Source organism: Centrocercus urophasianus, unplaced genomic scaffold (assembly GCF_019232065.1).
Source record: "Centrocercus urophasianus isolate 14NV4802_14NV808 unplaced genomic scaffold, USGS_Curo_1.0 seq_13, whole genome shotgun sequence".
Lineage (NCBI taxonomy): Eukaryota > Metazoa > Chordata > Aves > Galliformes > Phasianidae > Centrocercus > Centrocercus urophasianus.
Genome location: NW_024884475.1, coordinates 49,821,349 through 49,833,403, shown reverse-complemented (window position 1 = coordinate 49,833,403; position 12,055 = coordinate 49,821,349). Strand labels below are relative to the sequence as shown.

General features: G+C 40.6%; 1 long non-coding RNA gene across 12 annotated transcripts in view; it reads left to right on the top strand.

Moving 5' to 3' along the window:
* LOC122156921 overlaps positions 1-11,533 on the top strand; it is a 30,348-nt gene extending 18,815 nt beyond the window's left edge. For 10 of the 12 annotated variants that reach the window (XR_006167708.1, XR_006167704.1, XR_006167701.1 and 7 more), the window contains 4 exons: positions 1,775-1,916; positions 2,558-2,671; positions 10,283-10,428; positions 10,608-11,533. This is a non-coding gene — a long non-coding RNA (uncharacterized LOC122156921). The other 2 variants (XR_006167699.1, XR_006167706.1) reach the window with 2 other exon arrangements.
* The last annotated feature ends 522 nt before the right edge of the window (positions 11,534-12,055 follow it).

The following is a 12,055-nucleotide window of genomic DNA, read 5'->3' as shown; positions in this document are numbered from 1 at the left end:
TATCCAGGGAAAAAGTGGATGTCATGGCAGCCAGCCATTTCCCCCATCCCCAACTATACACAGTGAGATTCCAATGTAAGGTGATGGGATTCCCACTTCTGTGTTCTTATCAAAATAAGATTTGGAAGAAACTTACCATTTTTTAAGGCTTGCACAGTAGTAATGAGAGACAACTGAGTGAAACTGTGCACACAGTTGTTTAAAGCTCTTGGAAGTTTGGTCAGCCCAAATAGTTGTGCTGTTCAGTTATTTAAGTATAACAGCATACATGGTGATCTCCAATGGTTTTTAAGGTTTAAACAGAAATCTCCATGAAATGATAAACTGAAATAAAACTGTCAAAGCAATTCTACAGTATTTTAGCGGAGTTGATTATATCAGCACTATGCTCTACTGAAACTCGTAATACCCTGTTAAATGTTTTATATTCTTCTGTTGTCCAAAAGCATAGCAAAAATTCTAATAGGATAGTATTCAATTACTTCCCATTGAGTGTAAAAATACTCACCCATCAGGTTGGCCCTGTTTTAGAGCCTGGCAGTAGATGATTTTCACCAGAACACGTTAGTTAAATGCTTTCAGTTGATGCATTTAAACCCTCAGTAAAAACCTGGGCTCTCTGAAAGCACAAACAGTATCTTACAAGAGTGAGCTTAGTGCCATCTCATTAATCAGTGCTTGCATTGCTGGCTTTTCTTCAAGAGCTTGTACACAGTGTCTCTCCTCATTTTTGCTATGCAAGGCAAAAATAAGTTTCAACATCGTTATGTGTTCATCTTTTTGGTTTTTTTCTATATTGAGCCAGCTTTTGAACAGAATCTGCTTTGTGCATGTCAGTCAGTTATTCAGGCTGTCAGATGGGGCACAGGCTGCTGAAAGCGTGTATGTGCACAACACTTTTGGGGCAATGGCTGAGAAGGAAAGGTACAAGTGGCTAGAAAATGTCAGCAGTTTGTGTCACTTAGAAAGGGAAAGGTGGCTGAAAGCAGCCAGCCTGGCAGAACTTGCTTCAGTGATAAAGACTTGAATGAAAGCATGTCTGTCGTTTCTATGCTCAGCGGATAATTGCATTTGGAAGCTGTGCTTAATGTAGTGAGAAGGGAAAACAGAACTAGAATCTGGGCACACTCTGCATATCTCTCTGGATTTGCTTTGGCCATAAGGCTTGAGAAAGAGCCTTACCAAAAGATCTGTTGCTTTGGCAAGTACACAAACATGATCTTAAAATTAATAACTTTTTTCATGTTTAGTTTTTCAAGCAAGCTTCTGCCTAGGGGCCAAAATATCAGGATTTTTTTTTTTTTCAATCATTCATCTAGAGATGAAATAGGTGCAGGAATATTTCTGTATTCAGTCATCAAGTTCCCTCTGCATTTCCAGAATTTGAAATATTAGGAAAAATTTGAAGTTTCCTGTAGGTTTCTTGACTTTTGGTAGGTTTTAGTAGCCTTTTACAGTTGGCAGTTACTGAAGCTGCAGCTCATTTTCTCTAGTGCACTCCACTGAAATCCACCTTTCAAATCTGTGTGTGCTTTCTTTTCTGCTGCTGTACCTCCTGCCAGCAAGTGCGGGTGACAAGTCATTAAATATAAGAGAGTTGTTAGCAAAAAAAATTATTTAGTAAGAGACTTATGTCTGACCTGCTTCCCCAAAACCAATTATGTCTCCCTGGCAACAGTCACAAGTGTGTGACAAAATAGTCAAGATTTCTTTACAGAAAAATTAAAATACTTAAAATGTCACTTCTCAAGGAAGCATTCTATTTTATACTCAGCTTTCAAAAGTGCATAGCATGCTTATATGAAGACACACCTTGTGGCTCAATGGAACATCATCAGCTAATGCATCAAAGTACCCTCTCCACAACAAACAGGGCCTGCTGCAGCACAGCCAGGAGAATTAACGTGTGCTCAGAGGTGGGTATTTTTTTCTGAAATCAACTTTAGAATAGCTCCAGTACTGTAATGGCGATGGCTTAGGCTACAACTTCATCATCCTGTTTTTTCCTATGAAATCAGCCTAAAGTATCTCCACAGTACACCACAAATATTTTAATAGTACATAACAATACTAAACAAAATCATAATTGAGATGAATTTACCACTCTGGTGTACAGAGAGATTACAGCATTGAAAATCATAGCCAAGAAAAGTAGGTGTTTTTGTGTAGAAAAATTTCAATGGTCTTTTCCTGTATGATTTCAATTATCACTATTCAAGGCTTCCAAGTTCTATGACATTAATATCAGCGGTTCTTCACAGATGCAGGAATTCCAGTGACCTAAATGTTACACAGAAATCCTAGTCACTATTTCTAAACTGCTTAAAAAGTCTCCCAAAAGCCATTTGACAACAAGATTATCTGCAGCCAGTGTCTTAGCTCTGCTGGATAATTGCACAACTCAACCATGTTCAGCTGACATTACAGCCGTTAGTATCTCACTATTACATTGTAGGGGGAAAACCCCATAATTAGAGTTTTTTGTTTACTTTTCTGATAGAATTTACCATCTATGTGTATTTTAATTTTTTTTTTTTTTTTTTTTTTTTGTACCTAGGATTAAAGTTTTGGATTCATTTGAGGGCTGGAATGAAGTTGCTCTGGGTTTTGATCATTGTGATCAGCCAACTCCAACTACTGGAAGGAGGAGCAAAAGCATCCCTGTCTGCAGGTCTGTAATAGTGATTGTTGTATCAGGTAATGCTTCTACAACTCTATTTCTCATCTCCCTACAGAACACAAAAATAGAATGGCCTGTTAGCATTAAAATGTTTACAAGGTTATATCCTTGAGAAGGCAATGATATAATTATATTATATATAATTATATATATATAGTATATATAATATATATATAATAAATATATTATAATTATATATTATATAAATATATTATAATCACACAGTGGGCTGCAGTTTAGTACAGTTGCATTATCTCTGTTTTAGTTTTGAATGATGGGTACTTTCTCATTTCAAGTGGGATACGGGGACTAAAACTTGGCTTTTCTGATGAGGCTAAAAAGAAGCCTTAGAATAATTTTATGTTTGTACAGAAAAAGTGCAGCAGGTGACAGAGCAGGGGGCATGCGGCCACTGGTCCACAAACAATTAAAGGGACTCTTCACTGCCTGGAAAGCACAGTGCAGAAAGGACAGGCTCTCAAGTTGTCAAAGAGCAAGAAAGCCAGGGTTAAGAAATACCAGTACCAGGTAATCTCCACATGAACAGCAGCAAATTGGTTTTGCTGTTGTTTACCATAAATTCCCCTCTACTTTGACTTGTAATGTCCTTTTTCCACCAATCAAACTAATAACCTATTTGTACTTATAAATATCTTAATCAGCAAGTAAATGGCATTTCCATACGATCTGTCCATCTCCCTCCCCTCTCTATATCAACAATAACAAGGCAACGCTGTTCCCCCACCACCAGCACATGTAGTTACTGTGGTAACCTCACGCAGCACCCCTCTGAGCTGCTGCTGCCTCCCAGATGAGCCTTGCTGTATCCTTCACTGGAACACTACAGTAGCAAGTTAATCCCTGTCTTTTCCATAAAAAGTATGGAACAAATAAATGCACTTAGAACTTGGCAGTTTAAAACTAATTGGGCATCTAATTATATAGCACCCTGTTTACCTCCCACAAAAATCTTTGCCTCACTGAGACCATGCAGGGGCAGAAGGAAATTGAGGGTGGTATCTGTAATCCTTACCATTTCTTCGCTTGACTGGTGACCTAAATAAAACTTTCAGTATTAGGTTTTTCCAAGATGTAATTTATACTATGGCTGTCAGGAGTTAAGATAGCAGTTGCCATGGAGCTTTAATCTTTTTTTAGGCTTTAGTCAAAGGAAGCTGGAAGTCTGCATGGTGAGTAGAGCCCTGCTCAACTGAATTTTATTTAAATTGGTACAGGATTTCACCCTAATTTTCCTAGTGGAATTTATTCTCAAAAGTTCTCAAATTCATTTTAGTCTGTTCTTTCTCTCAGCAAGAGATGAGAGTTTCTTTTTAGGCTTCTTAAATCACATTACATTCAAACACAGAAGGACCCGTTGCTTCCCATCTCCTCCAACTATAACCTGTAACTTTCTGCTAGTTTTATACACGTGGCTTATCACTGGAGTGAATTCACTTACTAGTTCTACCATTTTCAGTGGAGGTTTCTGTAACAATAAAACATTTTGGAGAAATTTGTTTTCTAAGTGCCCAGTAAGCGCTAATCCATACACTGTAAAATAGGCTGTTAGTAAAGGAGAAGTAATTACTTGAATCTGTATGGGTGCTTCATGTATAGAACTTCATGTATGTTTAAGAAAAACAGAAGTGTGCAATGAGTGAAGTACCTCTCTGAGAAATACAAAATTGGCCATGCTACAGTCAGTGACTGCTAGAGTGCAGTGCTGTCTCATTTCTTGCTGCTTGCAGCAGAAGAGATGCGAGTTCAGTCTGATGTCTGCAGTTAAAACTTCAAACGTTCCCTACTTAGTAAACCTACTTAGAACGAATGCAAGAAGATGAAGATCTAGGTATCCTATTTCTAAGCTATAACAGAAGAGTTCTTTTTTCTTTTTTTCCTGAGAGCCAATGACTAAATAGGGTGCCTTCTGGGACTAATACATATGTCACTTGAGCTGAAAACAAGATTCAGCAAGAGCTACCAAGATAGTATTAGCTTTGACATATGCAACAGAAAAATGTCAGACTTTCTGACACGATAAAGTGTCTTCAGGATCTGGAGGAGCTTTTATCATTGCTCTGTTAGATACAGGTATGCCAAATAGCACAGAGGGGGGAAAAAATCTACGTTGAATTGCATCATTTAAAGCAAGAAGGATTTTCATGTGAAACCTATGGAATTTTCTTCAACCTGAAGTGTCAGTATCAAAAACTTCCTGAGCTACTAGAGATAAAAGACACGTACGCAGATGAGAGGGAGAAAGAACTCGAAGCCCTTAACTTTGCTAATGTGGCAGTTGCTATATTTTAATCCCAAACAGACTGGTTGGACTTCAGGGGAAACTGAACAGGGCACAGTTCAGTCCAACTGAGTCTGAAGAACAGAATCTCACATTAAGACTTTAAAAATCTGATCTATTACTGCCAGCAGTGGAACAAGTTATGGTGGTGCCAAAGTGCTCACTTTCCTGAATTCAGGTGGACTGCAATATGTTCTTTAAAGCTGAAACTAGTGACACTTAAAAGGAGAGATCTTCAGAATTAGTAAATGCCATCTTCACAAAGGCCTCATTCATAGATAAATTCAGATAAAACTTGGATTTTCACTTACCAAACTTCCATACAAGCTTCGAGACTTGGCAGTAACACATTCACCAGTTTGGAATGTATAGGTAATGTGTTTGGCTGGGAAACTGTTGGAAGTAGCTTAAATAGAGGAATTATTGTGCTTTTTAGCAACTAATAGGCATGAACACATATTGGCATGTTGAAGACTACATGTAAGATATTTGTACCTATTGTAACTGATAATCAACCATTCAGGTACCTTACACAATAGATTTAAAGCAAGACACAGTAATTGGAGGAGTTGTCTATGGGTCTTGTGTAGTGTTCAAGACCAGCCCAGAAAAATGCAGTAAATACTGGAGATACCAAAATGGCCTCACAATATAGGTAGTAAATACAATTGAATGGCTCATCTTGCCTTCAAAACACTATTAGTTCTTTCTGTTAGCTCTTTTTTTTTCCTCTTTGGTATAAAGTGTGATTAAATGACTGTTTTGTCATGATTGGGATCCATGGGACAGTGATCAAGAAATGCTCTTGATCTGGTGCCAGTCTTTATAGTTTATGAGGACCTTTTGCTGATGATGAATTCATGTTACTTCAAAACTGAGAGGCAAAAATCAACGTAAGTGCACCATATTTTCATAAACTCAAAACAAAAGCTAAGCTTGACATCTGATCCACACTGAATTAAGGTGAAGTAATTTTCACACAGGAAGCAGTTTCCTTTTCAGTTTCCTTTTCTATCTGTATACACTTCTATCAACTCCCACTTTGTTGCCCAGATTTTTTTTGTAACAAGCTTGTTTTGCTTCATGATATCCAATACACATTTTTCAAGCTTTCCTGATTTACCAGCATTTATTTCAACTTCATTAGTGAGATTCGTGCTTGTCAGAAAAGGAGTGCAACATCAAGAAGCAACATATGAGTTCTCCACTTACTCTTGTTTTCATAGCAGCATCTCATGTGTCTTCAGTAATTACCATTGAACTTGCACAAAAACAGATGTAAAACCCCAAAATCTGGAGTTTGGCAGTGAAATGCTAAATGCCAGATCACATCAGGTTTTAGCAATGATTTGGGAGTATTTAAAAGCAGTCATTTTAGATGCACCCGTATATATTTGAAGTACCTTGCTGGCTTGCTTGTAGTACTGAATTACTGCTGCTTTTTAGTGATGTTAGGTATTAGGAAGGCATATGCTGTTTCCCCAGCATATCTTCACTGGGAACTTTAAGAATTCATACATCCTAGCAGTAGAGCTGTTAGCATACAATCTCTCTAATGCAGGGCTTCTTTCTTTATTTGAACCACTTTGAAACAATCTAAACTTTTCTTTCTGTAACACCACAGCATACATTGTTCATACCTCACCAGTTACTTCAGGTGATCATATAAGGCTCCTGAACTCTCTTCTTTTGTCTTCAAGCAAGTATTCTTGATATACCTAGTAGAATTTCAAGCACCCTTTTCAAGATAAATCAGTAATATTAATAGTTACAATTTCACTGTTGCTTTGTTACTGTAATTTCAGTGTTTACTTGAATAGGTGTGTTTCTTGTCTGTTTTTGTTTTAATGCCAGCAAGCATCACCATTCTACATGCACTGCTTACTGTAGAGGCTGGTCTACATAATAAAACTAAAACTTTAGAGCAACAACTCAGAAACAGTCACTTCACACTTCCTTGCATATGTTACCTAATATTACTTGCAAATGCTAAGTCCTGTTAAGGAATCAGATTCTAATTGTGGAAATATGCCCAGTATTTCATGTAGCTGTAGTAGTTGGAGATGTGCACACTGATTGATACCATGTGGCCAAGAAGCACTAAGTGCAGCACACCCAGCCCTCCAGCCCCAGCTGGGACAGCCCTCTAGTGGAGATGCAGGAGTGAGTTCTGATGGGATTCCATTGTGGCTTGCTTCTGGTCCTCTATCTTCCAGGCTGTTCTCAACTCAGCATAACTGCTTTCCAGTCAGGCTTGAGAGGTGATCTCTCTTCTTCCCCTGTGCCCTCACAGATCACCTTAGCAGCAAAAAAATAGAGGCCTTAAGAGCACTTGCAGCCCACCTGCAGCAGGTGTGCAGGTGATCTCTAGTTTCCTTGCCAAGACCACCTGGGTGCAGGCAGTCTCTCCAGAAGAGCACTGCTGAGCAATAACTCTAAGCGTAAGTTTCAGTACACCATTTATGTCTTTCTTCTCTGTGTCTCCTATTGCAAAGGAACAGAAGCAGCTGCTTCCATCATTTTTATTTTTTCCAGTTCTGCTGTGAGGTAGAGGTGAAAAAAATAAATACTTTTTTTTTTTTTTTTTTTTTTTTTTTTTTTTTTTTTTACTACTAGCCAAGTTTAGACACTACCATTATACTTCAGGACAATACTATTACTAAGCCTGTAAGAAACCCGCTGGGATTTGTTTACTTGCTTTATTCCCATCATGCTTATATTTGTTCTTTTAATTATTTTAGTATTTACTTTCAGGCTTTTTAGATAGTTGCTGAAGTCCGAGAACTGTGGTGCTGTGCCTAAATCTGGGTGTGGCCACACACCAAAAAATACCATTGAAGAAAAAGCAAAGCTAATGTCCCAGAGAAAAATCAAACTTATTTCAGCTCTTTAGAGATCATGATGAAAGTCTCGTCACATTTGCAATTGCTGTTCCCTGAGATGTCTACATCCCCTCTGAAGGGATCATTCTGCTACTTCTGGGCTTCTATAGACAGTGGCAAAAATATATATAAAAAAAAACCTTAATAAAGACCTACAGAACCCCAACAAAACCCCCTGTGAATATCCAGTACTGCTTACACGCACCACAAGTCTGTCAAATTCAGAAATTGACTCCAAAGTGTAAAGTCACAAAGACAATAGTTTAATATCAACCAAAAAAAAGCTTAAGTTAGTGGTATTTTCTTTCTTGAAATAACATACTGTCATACGAGAGTCACTGAAGAGGTCTGCTTTTAGCTCGGAAGACTTTTACAGTTACAGCCGAATTAAAAACCCCTATTTCTAAACGCGTGATGGTAACACAAAAACCGGAAACTTAAGACATGGGATGAAGAACAAACGCAGTTGTTAAGATGACAGCAGTTAGGTGAGGCATTTCACTGCCTTCTCCCTAGCGTGGAAAGAAGTTCTCCAGTATCTTTCCCACCACCATTATTTCCAGATTCACAAGTGGTTGTTTTTAAAATACTACCGGGGGTCAAATTGCAATCAAGCGCCGTATGCTTGTAATGTCTTCTGTGAAGGTCTGAAGCCACCCTGTTTCAACTATTTGGTTACTCAGTGCAGAAAGTTAAAGATCACAGAAGGTATAACAGCTTTTAATACTCCATTAATATTATAGATTAAAAATTATTGCATAGTCTTATGCATCTCCTAAAACAGCATTCTCTGGAAATTAAACATTTCAATATAAAAGGAGCAACTCTTTAAAACACGAATTGCATTCACTACCTCGATCTTCTATCCTTTTTTGATTTGTCAGTACATTTGTCCATAGTTTTCTCGTTATCTCCTCTGCACTTGGGGCAATACCATTTCCCCTTAGGTTTGTAGGTGAGTCCGACACACGAGAAGTGGAACCACTCGATAGGACACTGTTCGTTATCACATCCTATCATTTCGCCGTAGGACACTTGGTTGCATAAGCAGTAAGTGGGTTCATTGGGATCAATTGCAAATTCTACGGGTGAAACCTCCCTCTCCTGTTTGGCTTTGGAGCGTTTTTTCTTCTTGGAAGATTTCGATCTTTTCTCCTTAGGCGGCTGATCGTCGCAGTCATCGATGCCGTTTGCTATGTGGCACAGGTCGCGGCTCTCACTGGTGCGCTGCCGACGAGGTCTACGTGAAGATCTCTCTGGCTGGCAGGATTCCATCTTTGCCTTTTCTAGAGGCTTGTCGTTTTCAGACAGATCTTGAAAACACTGAGAGTGTGTTTCCATCTGTCGGGCTCTATTCTCTACCAGTTCCAGCATCTGAGTAACTATTTGAATTTTTTCATCTCCCAGTTCTTGACTGTTGATTAAAGCACGCTGGAGATGCTGCTGCAGGCGTTTCTTCTGAACAGGATCGTTCTCGGACTTGTATTTCTCATAGACATCATCTATTTCTTTTAAAGCTTCTGCAAAGATAACGTAACACAAATAATTAGATAGAAGGTACATTCCTGTATTTTCTTGAGCACGTATAAACCAATGAGAAATAGTATGAGTTTTAATTAGTGGGCTTCATCAGGTGTTTTATTCAAGTTACACCTGAGCACCACTTCAGTGTTTAAGGTGGTAATCTGTTGCATGAAAAGTTTCTCAAGTTCTCAACAAAAAGCAAGATAATTTTGACTGCTGGAAAAAGGAAAGGGTAAGACCAGAAAGGTGACCAGTGCTGCCAAAGTGAAGTTAGTCCAAATACTAACTTAGCATCTGACAAAGCAGGAATTTTTGCTGAGATTCCTTATTAGGGTAGTTACAAAGCCCTGGCCTAGAAACCAAAGCTTACCATACTATAGGAAGAAGTTTAGAATTCACTATCATCACACGTAATTCATGTAGCCATCATATTACACTGCAGAATTAGGGTATGAAGGTCCTCTGCCTCCTCCTTACACACGTGAAGGTTTGGCATTACCTTTTCAACAGCTCTTTGTTGTAACTAAGTACGACAGTGGAAGTGACACACTAGCAGGTGTAGAGTCAGGATTTAAAACAACTTAAACCACTGCAAGTGGTGCTCACTGTATGAAGAAGTTACAGCAAGTTGTGTGAGGCAGAACTTTTCAGAATAGGTGACCTGCAGCTTAATGCATCACAGGATGTTTTCAAGCTGCTGGTAGCAAGCGCTTCACGGTTCCACTCCCAGGCTTTTTGCCTTTTTTTTTTTTTTGCACGCCACACAAATCACAGAACTTAGGCCTTCAAAGCATGTTGAATGAACCCAAATATGAGGCTAACAAATACCTTACAGGTCTGCCTTTTTCTGTTCTCCACATTTGCCATTTTGATGGATTTTAAAACAATATTTTCCAGACCAAAAGTGACACTAGATCTACATAGGAAAGATGGAGGAACTGCTGAAGCAGAAGGAACTAAATCAGTAGAGCTGACAGCAAGATGTGGTGGGGTGCTAGATACAGTACTGATTCCTGCACAAATAACTTACAGATTTGTAACGGGTAAGTGAATTTACGAACTACTTCCACAGCCACGTACGCAGAACAGTTTCTCTTTCTGCAAACCTCTGTTTTACAAACAGCCTTTCATTTTTAAGTAATTGTCTGCTTTGTACAGTTTTGGAATGATTCGAGCTCGCACTAAATGGAAGCCATAGTTATTATCTCAATGTTGTTCACAGTGATTTCTTTTCCTGCTGACATCTTGAAACAGCAGCTTAAGAGGGAACCGCCGCTTTTTATTATAAATTCTGAAACCTGCATGGAAACAGAAACCAACAGCACTTTGTTCTACTCCAGATCTTCACCAGAGGAAGACAAAGTCAGTGCTCTGCCCATCTAATAACTCACACAGCCTATTTTGCCCTCAATGCCAGTTCTCCAGCTGTCACTGAAGACCCAGGCTTTGTTTGCCTACAGCTTCAGCTGCATCCGCTGCCTTGACAGGGAAAAAATTTTGCTCCTGAAAAGTGCCAAGTAAGGCACTCTGCAGTCTGAAGAACTAGAAAGACATCATCAGAGGACAATATTCTGCTGCCACTTTATCTCCTGTCCAGCCCTCTGCAAGGCATAAAGCACACTGTAAGCGTAGCTGCAGATGTCCCGCACATGGAATGCCCTGCCTGGGAGAACCCATGGGCACTCACTGCTTTTTCATAATGACAGAGAAAAAAAATCCCTCTGCATTACTGACACCTTTTGGATCGGTCACTCCCTGGATGCAGCTGATAGATACACACCAAACACCTTAAATGCACCACGTGCAGGTGAAACACCCTCCCATTCTCCAGAGGGTAGCCAAGTTTCTAACTGGCGGATGGAGGAAAAATTTTGTACCCGCAGAGATACAACTTCACTCAAGTACTTCCTTATTAATCCCTTATTAATTGGAGGAGGCACCCGTGTCCAGCTAGACAGCTTTAAAGCCTCTGGTTACAAAAAAGGCTAAAAATAACAAACCAGGACCAAGTGTCCATTACAGTTAATCTACTCAAGTTTAGTGGAGCAGAGAAAAAACTAAAAGGGTTCCAACTTCCTCAGCACGGGAGCAGCTTTGCAAGCTCCCTCCTGCAAGCACCATCTCTGCTATTTACGCTGACCCAGACCACACGAGGGTACTTTAAGGGGATCCCGGGGCCCGGGCAGCGCAGCCCACGCTCCTGCCTCACTGGGACAAGCTCCCACCCGCCCTGTCAGCAGCTCGGCGCCGCGCAGCCTCCGCGGCACGTTTCAGCGACGGTGGATACTTGCAGTGGGGCAGCACGGCAGTAACTAGAAATACAAACCCCACGGCTGTGCAGCCCGACGGCACGAGGTGGAGGGAGCGCAACCCCTACAGAGCAGGCGTTTAGGAAGCAACGGTGTCCCTGCCCGCAGTCGCGGCCGACTCCCGCCTGACTCCCGCGTGTCCCGACGGGCACGGCGCCCGCAGCGCCCGGCGCGGGGCGTTGAACTAGGGCTCGTAGCGGCCCCGCACCCCCCGGGCCGCGGACGCACGAGCAGGGAGGCCGCGCTAAGGCTGAGCGCTGCGGTTGGAGCGGTTCGACCAACGCGGGGTGCCGAGGCGGGCAGCGAGCGGCGGACCGTGCCGCAGCTCCGCACCTCGTGCTCGCAAGCTGCACCCCCGCCT